The sequence below is a fragment of the Oncorhynchus kisutch genome, linkage group LG13, assembly GCF_002021735.2.
Source record: "Oncorhynchus kisutch isolate 150728-3 linkage group LG13, Okis_V2, whole genome shotgun sequence".
NCBI classification, from domain to species: Eukaryota; Metazoa; Chordata; class Actinopteri; order Salmoniformes; family Salmonidae; genus Oncorhynchus; species Oncorhynchus kisutch.
In genome coordinates, this window is record NC_034186.2 from 27,823,808 (window position 1) to 27,837,886 (window position 14,079).

The window sequence follows — 14,079 nt, forward strand, 5'->3', positions numbered from 1 at the left end:
TTTAAACCAGATGATGAGTCTGAGTTGTATTTCACTGTTAGTTTTGTATCAAGGTGACATCTAGATGGTTATCAATATAAGTTATTTATTGTGTAGGCTGCTGTCCTACTTGAAAAAGAAATCATGTGAGAGAAGAAAATGGCCAAGTTAGCTACCACCGGCAACAAGACAGTGATACCCATTAGGAAGCACTGGTGCACTGGTCGCTGGCTTATCTCATCATGCAGTCCAATCAGATACGCCAAACAGTCTTGAGTGGCAACAAATCTGCCCAATTAGCTGATTCGATTTCTATACACCCACACTTTTCAACACAACCACTTGCCCATACTCCGGTTGCCATATTAGGCTGCAGCTATCCATACTGGAAGCAACCCGGATATATGTATCGGATATGTAAACCTCAGTAGATTACCTTGGTCCCAGTCTCCAGTTATTTTTATACCTCAGTGCTCCATATCCCTGAGTGTGCATATTTTTTGCAGGATCTGAAACCGGATTACATACATACAGTTGAAGTTGGAAGTTTGAATACACTTAGGGTGGAGTCATTAAAACTTGTTTTCCAGAAAATGATGGCATGGCATTAGAAGCTTCTGATAGGCTAAATTACATAATTTGAGTCCATTGGAGGTGTACCTGCGGATGTATTTCAAGGCCTACCTTCAAACCCAGTGCCTCTTTGCTTGACATCATGGGAAAATCAAAAGAAATCAGCCAAGACCTCAGAAACATTTTTGTAGACCTCCACAAGTCTGGTTCATCCTTGGGAGCAATTTCCAAATGCCCGAAGGTACCACGTTCATCTGTACAAACAATAGCATTCAAGTATAAACACCATGGGACCACGCAGCCGTCATACCGCTCAGGAAGGAGACGAGTTCTGTCTAGAGACGAATGTACTTTGGTGCAAAAAGTACAATTCAATCCCAGAACAACAGCAAAGGACCTTGTGAAGATGCAAGTCCTATATCAACATAACCTGAAAGGCCGCTCAGCAAGGAAGAAGCCACTGCTCCAAAACCGCCCCAAAAAAGGCAGACTACGGTTTGCAACTGCACATGGGGGCAAGCTGAAGAACACCATCCCAAACGTGAAGCACGATGGTGGCAGCATCATGTTGTGGGGGTGCTTTGCTGAAGGAGGGACTGGTGCACTTCACAAAATAGATGGCAACATGAGGAAGGAAAATTTTGTGGATATTGAAGCAACATCTCAAGACATCCGTCAGGAAGTTAAAGCTTGGTCGCAAATGGGTCTTCCAAATGGACAATGACCCCAAGCATACTTCCAAAGTTGTGGCAAAATGGCTTAAGGACAACAAAATCAAGGTGTTGGAGTGACCATCACAAAGCCCTGACCTCAATCCAATAGAAAATCTGTGGGCAGAACTGAAAAAGCGTGTGCAAGTAAGGAGGCCTACAAACCTGACTCAGTTACACCAGCTCTGTCAGGAGGAACGGGCCAAAATTCATCCAACTTATTGTGGGGAGCTTGTGGAAGGCTACCCGAAACATTTGACCCAAGTTAAACAATTTAAAGGCAATGCTACCAAATACTAATTGAGTGTATGTAAACTTCTGACCCACAGGGAATGTGATGAAAGAAATAAAAGCTGAAATAAATCATGCTCTCAATTGTTATTCCGACATTTCACATTCTTAAAATAAAGTGGTGATCCTAACTGACCCAAGACAGGGAATTTTTACTGATTAAATGTCAGGAAACTGAGTTGAAATGTATTTGGCTAAGGTGTATGTAAACTTCCGACTTCAACTGTAGCTAGTTAAATCAGAGTTAAATGCCAACATGATAATATTGGCAATTACACTAAGCAAGAAACAAACAACCAAAACATGATTTTGTCATGAATTTAGTAGACCTACCATTTACCATTTACATTTTGCGGACCCACACCAATTGTCATTAGCTAGCCACTCTAGCTAGCTAGCAAGCTCTAGTCTAGTCCATGTGGCTAGCTAGATCACCAGCAGTGACAGTGAGGTCCATATGAGATTCAAGGCTCTAATAAGTAAAGAAAATACAGTTTGATGAGCTAGTTAAGTTAACTAGCAATGTACAGTACCAGTCCAAAGTTTGGACACATCTACTCATTCAAGAGTTTTTCTTTATTTTTACTATTTTCTACAAAAAGAATACTAGTGAAGACATCAAAACTATGAAATAACACATATGGGATCATGTTGTAACAAAAAAAGTGTTTAGAGATTTTTCAAAGTAGCCACCCTTTGCCTTGATGACAGCTTTGCACACTCTTGGCATTCTACGGTCTAAAAACCAAGGTGGCATAGCAGTTCAGACGTCTTTTGTCCTCGTCTTGTCGTGTCCTGTATATATATATATTTACAACTTTTTCACATACATTTTATTTTTATTTTCCATCAACTCATCTTCAAAACACTCTCCTGCAACCCGCCTCACCAATGTATATTTATAAAAAAGTATTATTTACCTCAGATCTGTAATCCTCCAAGAAGCTAGCCAGAAACTCCAAGAAGCTAGCCTGAAACTAGCCAGAAGCTAATCCAGAAGCTAGTTCAGAAGCTAGTTAGCTCCTTTACTGGCAAATCGTTAGTATTCAGCTAACCACGGTTTGTGGTCATCAGCTATCCTTTAGCTCGAAAATCTATCGCCAGTTCTGTACGGCGCAGCGCGGCTCGGAACGGAACATACCGGACCAATTTTTCTCTCCATGTCCCTGGATTTCGACTGCTCTCTGGACATTCATACCCGGATCTCACAGCTAGCTAGCTGCTATCCGTGTGACTATCGGCCTTCGTCGATTCCGGAGCAAACATCAATTATTCCGGAGCTAGCAAGCTCCGTCAATCACTCCTGAGTTCCATCAATCACACCTGGGCTGCAGTCACCTATCCGGACCCGTTTTACTGCTTTCGCGGAGCCCCACCGGGCCTTCACAACTGGACTGCCGACGTTATCTACCCGAAGGAGTTATTCGGCTGCCTCCTGAACGCCCATCTGCGGCCTGCTAACCGTTAGCTGTCTTACCGGCTGCTATCTGAATAGACAATCGGACAATTTTTTTTATATATATATTTTTTTATTTTTTAGTATTATTATTATGTTTTCTTCTTGGGCCTCTATAACTATATCTATTGTTTTTATTTTTGTTGTTGTTGTGTGATTTGGATTAATCCCCTCTACCACACGGAACCCCACTAATCTACTGACGGAACGCAAGAGGTAGCTAACAACAGACCTCCATCCTATGCTAGCTTGCTACCGATGCCCTGGCTAGCTGTCTAAATCACCAACCAACCTCTCCACTCACCGGACCCTTTTGATCACTCGACTAAGCATGCCTCTCCTTAATGTCAATATGTCTTGTCCATTTCTGTTCTGGTTAGTGTTTATTGGCTTATTTCACTGTAGAGCCTCTAGTCCTGCTCACTATACCTTATCCAACCTATTAGTTCCACCACCCACACATGCAATGACATCTCCTGGTTTCAACGATGTTTCTAGAGACAATATCTCTCTCTTCATCACTCAATACCTAGGTTTACCTCCACTATATTCACATCCTACCATACATTTGTCTGTACATTATACCTTGATGCTATTTTATCGCCCCCAGAAACCTCCTTTTACTCTATGTTCCAGACGTTCTAGACGACCAATTCTCATAGCTTTTAGCCGTACCCTTATTCTACTCCTCCTATGTTCCTCTGGCGATGTAGAGGTGAATCCAGGCCCTGCAGTGCCTAGCTCCACTCCTGTTCCCCAGGCGCTCTCTTTTGACGACTTCTGTAACCGTAATAGCCTTGGTTTCATGCATGTTAACATTAGAAGCCTCCTCCCTAAGTTTGTTCTATTCACTGCTTTAGCACACTCTGCCAACCCGGATGTTCTAGCTGTGTCTGAATCCTGGCTTAGGAAGACCACCAAAAACTCAGACATTTTAATTCCAAACTACAACATTTTCAGACAAGATAGAACTGCCAAAGGGGGCGGTGTTGCAATCTACTGCAAAGATAGCCTGCAGAGTTCTGTCCTACTATCCAGGTCTGTACCCAAACAATTTGAACTTCTACTTTTAAAAATCCACCTCTCTAAAAACAAGTCTCTCACTGTTGCCGCCTGCTATAGACCACCCTCTGCCCCCAGCTGTGCTCTGGACACCATATGTGAACTGATTGCCCCCCATCTATCTTCAGAGTTCGTGCTGCTAGGCGACCTAAACTGGAACATGCTTAACACCCCAGCCATCCTACAATCTAAACTTGATGCCCTCAATCTCACACAAATTATCAATGAACCTACCAGGTACCTCCCCAAAACCTTAAACACGGGCACCCTCATAGATATCATCCTAACCAACTTCCCCTCTAAATACACCTCTGCTGTCTTCAACCAAGATCTCAGCGATCACTGCCTCATTGCCTGCATCCGTAATGGGTCAGCGGTCAAACGACCGCCACTCATCACTGTAAAACGCTCCCTGAAACACTTCTGCGAGCAGGCCTTTCTAATCGACCTGGCCGGGGTATCCTGGAAGGATATTGATCTCATCCCGTCAGTAGAGGATGCCTGGATATTTTTTTTAAATGCCTTCCTAACCATCCTAAATAAACATGCCCCATTCAAGAAATTTAGAACCAGGAACAGATATAGCCCTTGGTTCTCCCCAGACCTGACTGCCCTTAACCAACACAAAAACATCCTATGGCGTTCTGCATTAGCATCGAACAGCCCCCGTGATATGCAGCTGTTCAGGGAAGCTAGAAATCATTATACACAGGCAGTTAGAAAAGCCAAGGCTAGCTTTTTCAAGCAGAAATTTGCTTCCTGCAACACTAACTCAAAAAAGTTCTGGGACACTGTAAAGTCCATGGAGAATAAGAACACCTCCTCCCAGCTGCCCACTGCACTGAAGATAGGAAACACTGTCACCACTGATAAATCCACCATAATTGAGAATTTCAATAAGCATTTTTCTACGGCTGGCCATGCTTTCCACCTGGCTACTCCTACCCCGGACAACAGCACTGCACCCCCAACAGCAACTCGCCCAAGCCTTCCCCATTTCTCCTTCTCCCAAATCCATTCAGCTGATGTTCTGAAAGAGCTGCAAAATCTGGACCCCTACAAATCAGCCGGGCTAGACAATCTGGACCCTTTCTTTCTAAAATTATCTGCCGAAATTGTTGCCACCCCTATTACTAGCCTGTTCAACCTCTCTTTCGTGTCGTCTGAGATTCCCAAAGATTGGAAAGCAGCTGCGGTCATCCCCCTCTTCAAAGGGGGGGACACTCTTGACCCAAACTGCTACAGACCTATATCTATCCTACCGTGCCTTTCTAAGGTCTTCGAAAGCCAAGTCAACAAACAGATTACCGACCATTTCGAATCTCACCATACCTTCTCTGCTATGCAATCTGGTTTCAGAGCTGGTCATGGGTGCACCTCAGCCACGCTCAAGGTCCTAAACGATATCTTAACCGCCATCGATAAGAAACATTACTGTGCAGCCGTATTCATTGATCTGGCCAAGGCTTTCGACTCTGTCAATCACCATATCCTCATCGGCAGACTCGACAGCCTTGGTTTCTCAAATGATTGCCTCGCCTGGTTCACCAACTACTTCTCTGATAGAGTTCAGTGTGTCAAATCGGAGGGTCTGCTGTCCGGACCTCTGGCAGTCTCTATGGGGGTGCCACAGGGTTCAATTCTTGGACCGACTCTCTTCTCTGTATACATCAATGAGGTCGCTCTTGCTGCTGGTGAGTCCCTGATCCACCTCTACGCAGACGACACCATTCTGTATACTTCCGGCCCTTCTCTGGACACTGTGTTAACAACCCTCCAGGCAAGCTTCAATGCCATACAACTCTCCTTCCGTGGCCTCCAATTGCTCTTGAATGCAAGTAAAACTAAATGCATGCTCTTCAACCGATCGCTGCCTGCACCTACCCGCCTGTCCAACATCACTACTCTGGATGGCTCTGACTTAGAATACGTGGACAACTACAAATACTTAGGTGTCTGGTTAGATTGTAAACTCTCCTTCCAGACCCATATCAAACATCTCCAATCCAAAGTTAAATCTAGAATTGGCTTCCTATTTCGCAACAAAGCATCCTTCACTCATGCTGCCAAACATACCCTTGTAAAACTGACCATCCTACCAATCCTCGACTTTGGCGATGTCATTTACAAAATAGCCTCCAATACCCTACTCAACAAATTGGATGCAGTCTATCACAGTGCAATCCGTTTTATCACCAAAGCCCCATATACTACCCACCATTGCGACCTGTACGCTCTCGTTGGCTGGCCCTCGCTTCATACTCGTCGCCAAACCCACTGGCTCCATGTCATCTACAAGACACTGCTAGGTAAAGTCCCCCCTTATCTCAGCTCGCTGGTCACCATAGCATCTCCCACCTGTAGCACACGCTCCAGCAGGTATATCTCTCTAGTCACCCCCAAAACCAATTCTTTCTTTGGCCGCCTCTCCTTCCAGTTCTCTGCTGCCAATGACTGGAACGAACTACAAAAATCTCTGAAACTGGAAACACTTATCTCCCTCACTAGCTTTAAGCACCAACTGTCAGAGCAGCTCACAGATTACTGCACCTGTACATAGCCCACCTATAATTTAGCCCAAACAACTACCTCTTTCCCAACTGTATTTAATTTTAATTTATTTATTTATTTTGCTCCTTTGCACCCCATTATTTTTTTATTTCTACTTTGCACATTCTTCCATTGCAAAACTACCATTCCAGTATTTTACTTGCTATATTGTATTTACTTTGCCATCTTGGCCTTTTTTGCCTTTACCTCCCTTCTCACCTCATTTGCTCACATTGTATATAGACTTGTTTATACTGCATTATTGACTGTATGTTTGTTTTTACTCCATGTGTAACTCTGTGTCGTTTTATCTGTCGAACTGCTTTGCTTTATCTTGGCCAGGTCGCAATTGTAAATGAGAACTTGTTCTCAACTTGCCTACCTGGTTAAATAAAGGTAAAATAAAAAATAAAATAAAAAATTCTCTCAACCAGGTTCACCTGTAATGCTTCTCCAACAGTCTTGAAGGAGTTCCCACATATGCTGAGCACTTGTTGCCTCTCCCGAGTCCATACCGAGTTGCAGCGATGGGACAAGACTTTAACAACCAATTGGATATCACAAAATTGGGCAGAAAAGGTGGTAAAAAGTAAAAAATAAGATGGCACAATCGATCATGTTTTTAAATTTACGGATAGCCAGGGGCACACTCCGACACTCAGACATCATTCAGAAACAAGGCATTTGTGTTTAGTGAGTCCCACAGATCAGAGGTAGTAGAGATGACATGGGATGCTCTTTGATAAGTTTGTGAATCGGACCGTTTCTGTCCTGCATAGCATTCAAAATGTAACGAGTAATTTTGTCTGTCAGGGAAATTTAATGGAGTAGAAAGTACATTGTTTTCTTTAGGAATGTATTGAAGTAAAAGTGATCCAAAATATAAATAGTGAAGTAAAGTACAGATACCCCAAAAAACGACTTAGATAGTACTTTAAAGTATTTTTACTTTATGAGGATTTTCAATTTTCACCTAAAATGATATACCCATATCTAACTGCCTGTAGCTCAGGACCTGAAGCAAGGATATGCATATTCTTGATAGCATTTGAAAGGAAACAATTTGACATTTGTGGAAATGTGAAACAAATTTAGGAGAATATAACACATTAGATCTGGTAAAAGATAATACAAAGAAAAAAACATGCGTTTTTTTGGTTTATTTTTTGTTCCATCTTTGAAATGCAAGAGAAAGGCCCATATATGACTTAGGAATCTAGGCGCAGTTTAGATTTTGACCACTAGATAGCAGCAGTGTACGTGCAAAGTTTTAGACTGATTCAATGAACCATTGCATTTCTGTTCAAAATGTTTTATCAAGACTGCCCAAACATTTTCAAGTTCATAACTGTGCACTCTCCTCAAACAATCGCATGGTATTATTTCACTGTAATAGCTACTGTAAATTGGACAGTGCAGTTAGATTAACAAGAATTTAAGCTTTCTGCCCATATCAGATATGTCTTTGTCCTGTGAAATTTCCTTGTTACTTACATCCTCATGCTAATCACATTAGCCTGCGTTAGCTCAACCGTCCCGCGGGGGACACAGATCCTGTAGAGGTTTTAACTACTTTACACCACTAGTAAAATATCACTATTGTATATGAATTGTATATTATTAAGATACTGTACCTTGAACATTTATTGATCTGTTATACAAATCAAATCAAATGTATTTATATAGCCCTTCGTACATCAGCTGATATCTCAAAGTGCTGTACATAAACCCAGCCTAAAACCCCAAACAGCAAGCAATGCAGGTGTAGAAGCACGGTGGCTAGGAAAAACTCCCTAGAAAGGCCAAAACCTAGGAAGAAACCTAGAGAGGAACCAGGCTATGTGGGGTGGCCAGTCCTCTTCTGGCTGTGCCGGGTGGAGATTATAACAGAACATGGCCAAGATGTTCAAATGTTCATAAATGACCAGCATGGTCATATAATAATAAGGCAGAACAGTTGAAACTGGAGAAGCAGCACGGTCAGATGGACTGGGGACAGCAAGGAGTCATCATGTCAGGTGGTCCTGGGGCATGGTCCTAGGGCTCAGGTCCTCCGAGAGAGAGAAAAAAAGAGAGAATTAGAGAGAGCATATGTGGGGTGGCCAGTCCTCTTCTGGCTGTGCCGGGTGGAGATTATAACAGAACATGGCCAAGATGTTCAAATGTTCATAAATGACCAGCATGTTCGAATAATAAGAAGGCAGAACAGTTGAAACTGGAGCAGCAGCACGGCCAGGTGGACTGGGGGACAGCAAGGAGTCATCATGTCAGGTAGTCCTGGGGCATGGTCCTAGGGCTCAGGTCCTCCGAGAGAGAGAAAGAAAGAGAGAAGGAGAGAATTAGAGAACGCACACTTAGATTCACACAGGACACTGAATAGGACAGGAGAAGTACTCCAGATATAACAAACTGACCCTAGCCCCCCGACACATAAACTACTGCAGCATAAATACTGGAGGCTGAGACAGGAGGGGTCAGGAGACACTGTGGCCCCATCCGAGGACACCCCCGGACAGGGCCAAACAGGAAGGATATAACCCCACCCACTTTGCCAAAACACAGCCCCCACACCACTAGAGGGATACCACTAAGGGATATACCCTTACATCAAGTTATTTTCTCTGTAAACTAATTTGACAACTGATTTGCATTTCTGGGGTGAGAAGGGACAAAGTAAATGAGAAATGGCAATCCAGAAAAAATGGAAATACAGCCTAATTTAAGATATCAAATGCCATCGTACACTTTAAGATGGGGGATGCAACCAAGCTCACATGAAACCATTCATGAATAAAAATGATCTGAAGTACGTAGGCACCTACCTGCTGAGTATAAACAATTATAAATACCCCAAAATAGATTGAATGGGCTTGTCATTCACAATACCGATGAAAAATCTAGTGCATTGATTTAAATATGGGTATTACGAGGACATCTAGTGGGCACTGGGTTTTTCATCCTCGTCACTAGCTATCATAAATGTGTATCCCCCCTCACAAGCTTGATGTTGGGTGAGTCCTCTTTCCTATGCAAAAAAAACAACTAGAGATATTATGCACTTACATACAATTATATATATTTGATGCAGGTATTTACTTTGCAACATATATTGTCAATAACTAGAACAAAATATAATTGCAGGAGCTATGCATCTGTATACCGGCATTTTTATATACCTCTACTAGCCAGTTAGATGGATCAGTCCAGTCCCAGAGAGGCAGTTTGTTCTGCATGCCTTCTTAACTTCGATACAATGTGTCATCATGCATTTGTGCATGTACACTGGTAACTATCAAAGCCATACAAAAATATAATGGCCATCTTGCTAGCTAATTTAGCTACCTCATCAATTAGTATTTTCTGAGCTATTTCTGCACAATGGCAATTATTAAAGCCTTGAATCTTGTCATCTAGCTAGCCGGAAGCCAGCAGGGTTGCATCAGTTTCCATTGGACTAGAGCTTGGTAGGCTGGCTACCTCGGTAGCAGCCTATGCTGACTTGCGTATCTAGCATGTTAACGTTAGCCAGCTAGCTAATGTCGATACACTAGTTGTGGGGATGCAAAATCAAGCAAATGGTACTGAACTCATGACAAGATTATGTTTCGACATTGTAGTGGCTATTGCTGGTTTGTTTGTTTTTTGCTTCGTGACATTGGTAATACCATCCTTTGGCATGTAACTTTCATTTCACTACCGGTATGTATACTCCGGTTTCAGCATGAGAGATTGAGTCCCAAATTCCATTGAGATACTGTGAGAATTTGCTCACTCACGAATAAGGAGACTCAGAAATAAAAGATCCAGTCACGGATTAGAGCCACTCCAAAAGTTTTACAAAACAGTACTTGCTAAAATGTATGCTACGATGAGTAATTAGTATGCAGTTTAAGTATGTAGTATGCTATTATGGATATTCAGACACGACCAGTGACTGTGTTGTTCGCAATCTTCACCTGTGCCATAAAGCTTCAGCCTTCTTGGTATAGTTCCTAGCAGTGGAGATTTTAGCATGTACAGTGGGGCAAAAAAGTATTTAGTCAGCCACCAATTGTGCAAGTTCTCCCACTTAAAAATATGAGAGAGGCCTGTAATTTTCATCATAGGTACACTTCAACTATGACAGACAAAATGAGAAAAAAAATCCAGGAAATCAGATTACAGGATTTTTAATGAATTTATTTGCAAATTATGGTGGAAAATAACTATTTGGTCATCTACAAACAAGCAAGATTTCTGGCTCTCACAGACCTGTAACTTCTTCTTTAAGAGGCTCCTCTGTCCTCCACTCGTTACCTGTATTAATGGCACCCGTTTGAACTTGTAATCAGTATAAAAGACACCTGTCCACAACCTCAAACAGTCACACTGTTTAAAAAAAATAAAAATATGCAACACTAAACAATACATTAATTGCACTATTAGGGTGAAAAATGGTGTCCATAAACTGTTGGGGCCTACATAAAGCTGTCCCAACAGTAGAGCTTTCTTTTCAGCACCATAGAGTGAATCCTTACCGCCACTACACCTGGCTATCAGCAGAGCCTTGTCTGGCAGCGAAACAGTTCATTCAGACTCATTTACTACCTTTTAAAAAAACATAGCTGATATGGCTAACTTGCCTAAACAATGTGGTTTTTACTTACAATTGAGATGTACAAACTATGGCATAAGGGAATGATGAGCGGAATGTACAGCGACCATAAAGGGCTAATTGGTGGAGTCCTGTGGAGATGGTTGTCCTTCTGGAAGGTTCCTCCATCTCCATAGAGGAACGCTGGAGCTCTGTCAGAGTGACCATCGGTTCTTGGTCACCTCCCTGACCAGGGTCCTTCTCCCTCGATTGCTCAGTTTGACCAGACGGACACCTCTAGGAAGAGTCTTGGTGGTTCCAAACTTCTTCCATTTAAGAATGATGGAGGACACTGTGTTCTTGGGTACCTTCAATCCTGCAGAAATATGTTGTTACCCTTCCCCAGAACTGTGACTCGACACAGTCCTGTCTAGGAGCTCTACGGACAATTCCTTTGACCTCATGGCTTTGTTTTTGCTCTGACATGCACTGTCAACTGTGGGAGATTATATGGACAGGCTTGTGCTTTTCCAAATCATGTCCTATCAACTGAATTTACCACAGGTGGATATTCAATGCTTGGAGTTTGTCAGAATTTGTGTGTTTTTGTTTGTCCACCCGCCTCTTGAGGATTGACCACAAGTTCTCAATGGGATTAAGGTCTGGGGAGATTCCTGGCCATGGACCCAAAATATCAATGTTTTGTTCCCTGAGCCACGTAGTTATCACTTTTGTCTTATGGCAAGGTGCCCCATCATGCTGGAAAAGGCATTGTTCATCACTAAACTGTTCCTGGATGGTTGGGAGAAGTTGCTCTCTGAGGATGTGTTGGTACCGTTCTATATTCATGAGTGTGTTCTTAGGCAAAATTGTGAGTGAGCCCACTCCCTTGGCTGAGAAGCAACAGCACACATGAATGGTCTCAGGATGCTTTACTGTTGGCATGACACAGGGCTGATGGTGGCGCTCACCTTGTCTTCACCGGACTAGCTTTTTTCCAGACGCCCCAAACAAAAGGGGATTCATCAGAGAAAATGACTTTACCTCAGTCCTCAGCAGTCCAATCCCTCTTCCTTTTGCAGAATATCAGTCTGACCCTGATGTTTTTCCTGGAGAGAAGTGGCTTCTTTGCTGCCCTTCTTGACACCAGGCCATCCTCCAAAAGTCTTCACCTCACTGTGTGTGCAGATGCACTCACACCTGCCTGCTGCCATTCCTGAGCAAGCTCCGTACTGGTGGTGCCCCTATCGTGCAGCTGAATCAACTAGGAGACAGTCCTGGCGCTTGCTAGACATTCTTGGGTGCCCTAAATCCGTCTTCACAACAATTTAACTGCTCTCCTTGAAGTTCTTGATTATCCGATAAATGGTTGATTTAGGTGTAATCTTACTGGCAGCAATATCCTTGCCTGTGAAGCCCTTTTTGTGCAAAGCAATGATGACGGCACGTGTTTTTTTGCAGGTAACGATGTTTGACAGAGGAAGAACAATGATTCCAAGCACCACCCTCCTATTGAAGCTTCCAGTCTGTTATTCGAACTCAATCAGCATGGCAGAGTGATCTCCAGCTTTGTCCTCGTCAACACTCACACCTGTGTTAACGAGAGAATCGCTGACAGAGAATCGCTGACAGCTGGTCCTTTTGTGGCAGGGCTGAAATTCAGTGGAAATGTTTTTGGGGGATTCAGTTCATTTGCATGGCAAAGAGGGACTTTGCATTTAATTGCAATTCATCTGATCACTCTTCATAACATTCTGGAGTATATGCAAATTGCCATCATACAAACTGAGGCAGCAGACTTTGTGAAAATTAATATTTGTGTCATTCTCAAAACCTTTGGCCACGACTGTAGAAACATCTCAAGGATGACCAATGGAAACAGGATGCACCTGATTTCGACTCTCATAGCAAAGGGTAAATAAGGTATTTCTGTTTTTTATGTTGAATACATTTGCAAACTTTTCTAAAAAAGTTTTTGCTTTGTAATTGTGGGGTATTGTGTGTAGATTGAATGGAACATTTAAAAAAATGCATTTTAGAACAAGACTGTAACATAATAAAATGTGGAAAAAGTAAAGGGGTCTGAATTCTTTCCGAATGCACTGTAGTTTTGACTATAGGGTGAAATTTCTGTCTAAATAGAAAGAGGCAACAATATCTGAATGCGAACTGAGAGACAGTTTAGTTGCAGCTGCCAGACCACAGGTCTCTCAGGTGTTAGGTTGATGAAAACACTTGTCTGTCGGTGCTGAATAATATCCCCATGCCTCTCATCACCTGCACCTCTCAATGTGTGAAACTAACCCTGACACTCACTTGAGTTTGAGTCCAAGTGGAGTCTCAACTTCTCATGTAAAGAGGGGGAAGTAGTTAGTGTAGGTATAAAAATAAATAAAATCCAGAAGTGTGTGAACTAATGAGCATGTGTGCAACTGTCCGTGTGCTTGTGTGTTTAAATATGTGTTTGGATCTGCATGTGTGGGTGCTCATGTGTGTCAATGCATGCAAGTGTGAGTGTGTGTGGGGGAATTGAATCTGCATCAGGGACCGACAGGCCCACCTAGTCTCCTCTCCCCCCTCTCTTCCCCCATAAATCACACTCCATCCCCCGTGACAGTCACACAGGAAGTTAGAGCAGCGTCAGAGGAACGCTCTGTTGTTCTCTGAGGTCTGGCTGTGCCCATCATGCACCCCTCAGTGTTTTTGTACATGCATGCATGCGCGCAGTGCAGGAGAGGCAGATGTTAAAGCTGCAATGTGTGACTTTTCGGGTGACCCCTCAGAATTCACATAGAAATGTGCAAGTCTAAGAAGCGGTCGATGCTTCCCGTTCTTAAGTTAAGTTTTTTGCATCTTTTACTTTCGGTTTTGTACACTAGCTTCAA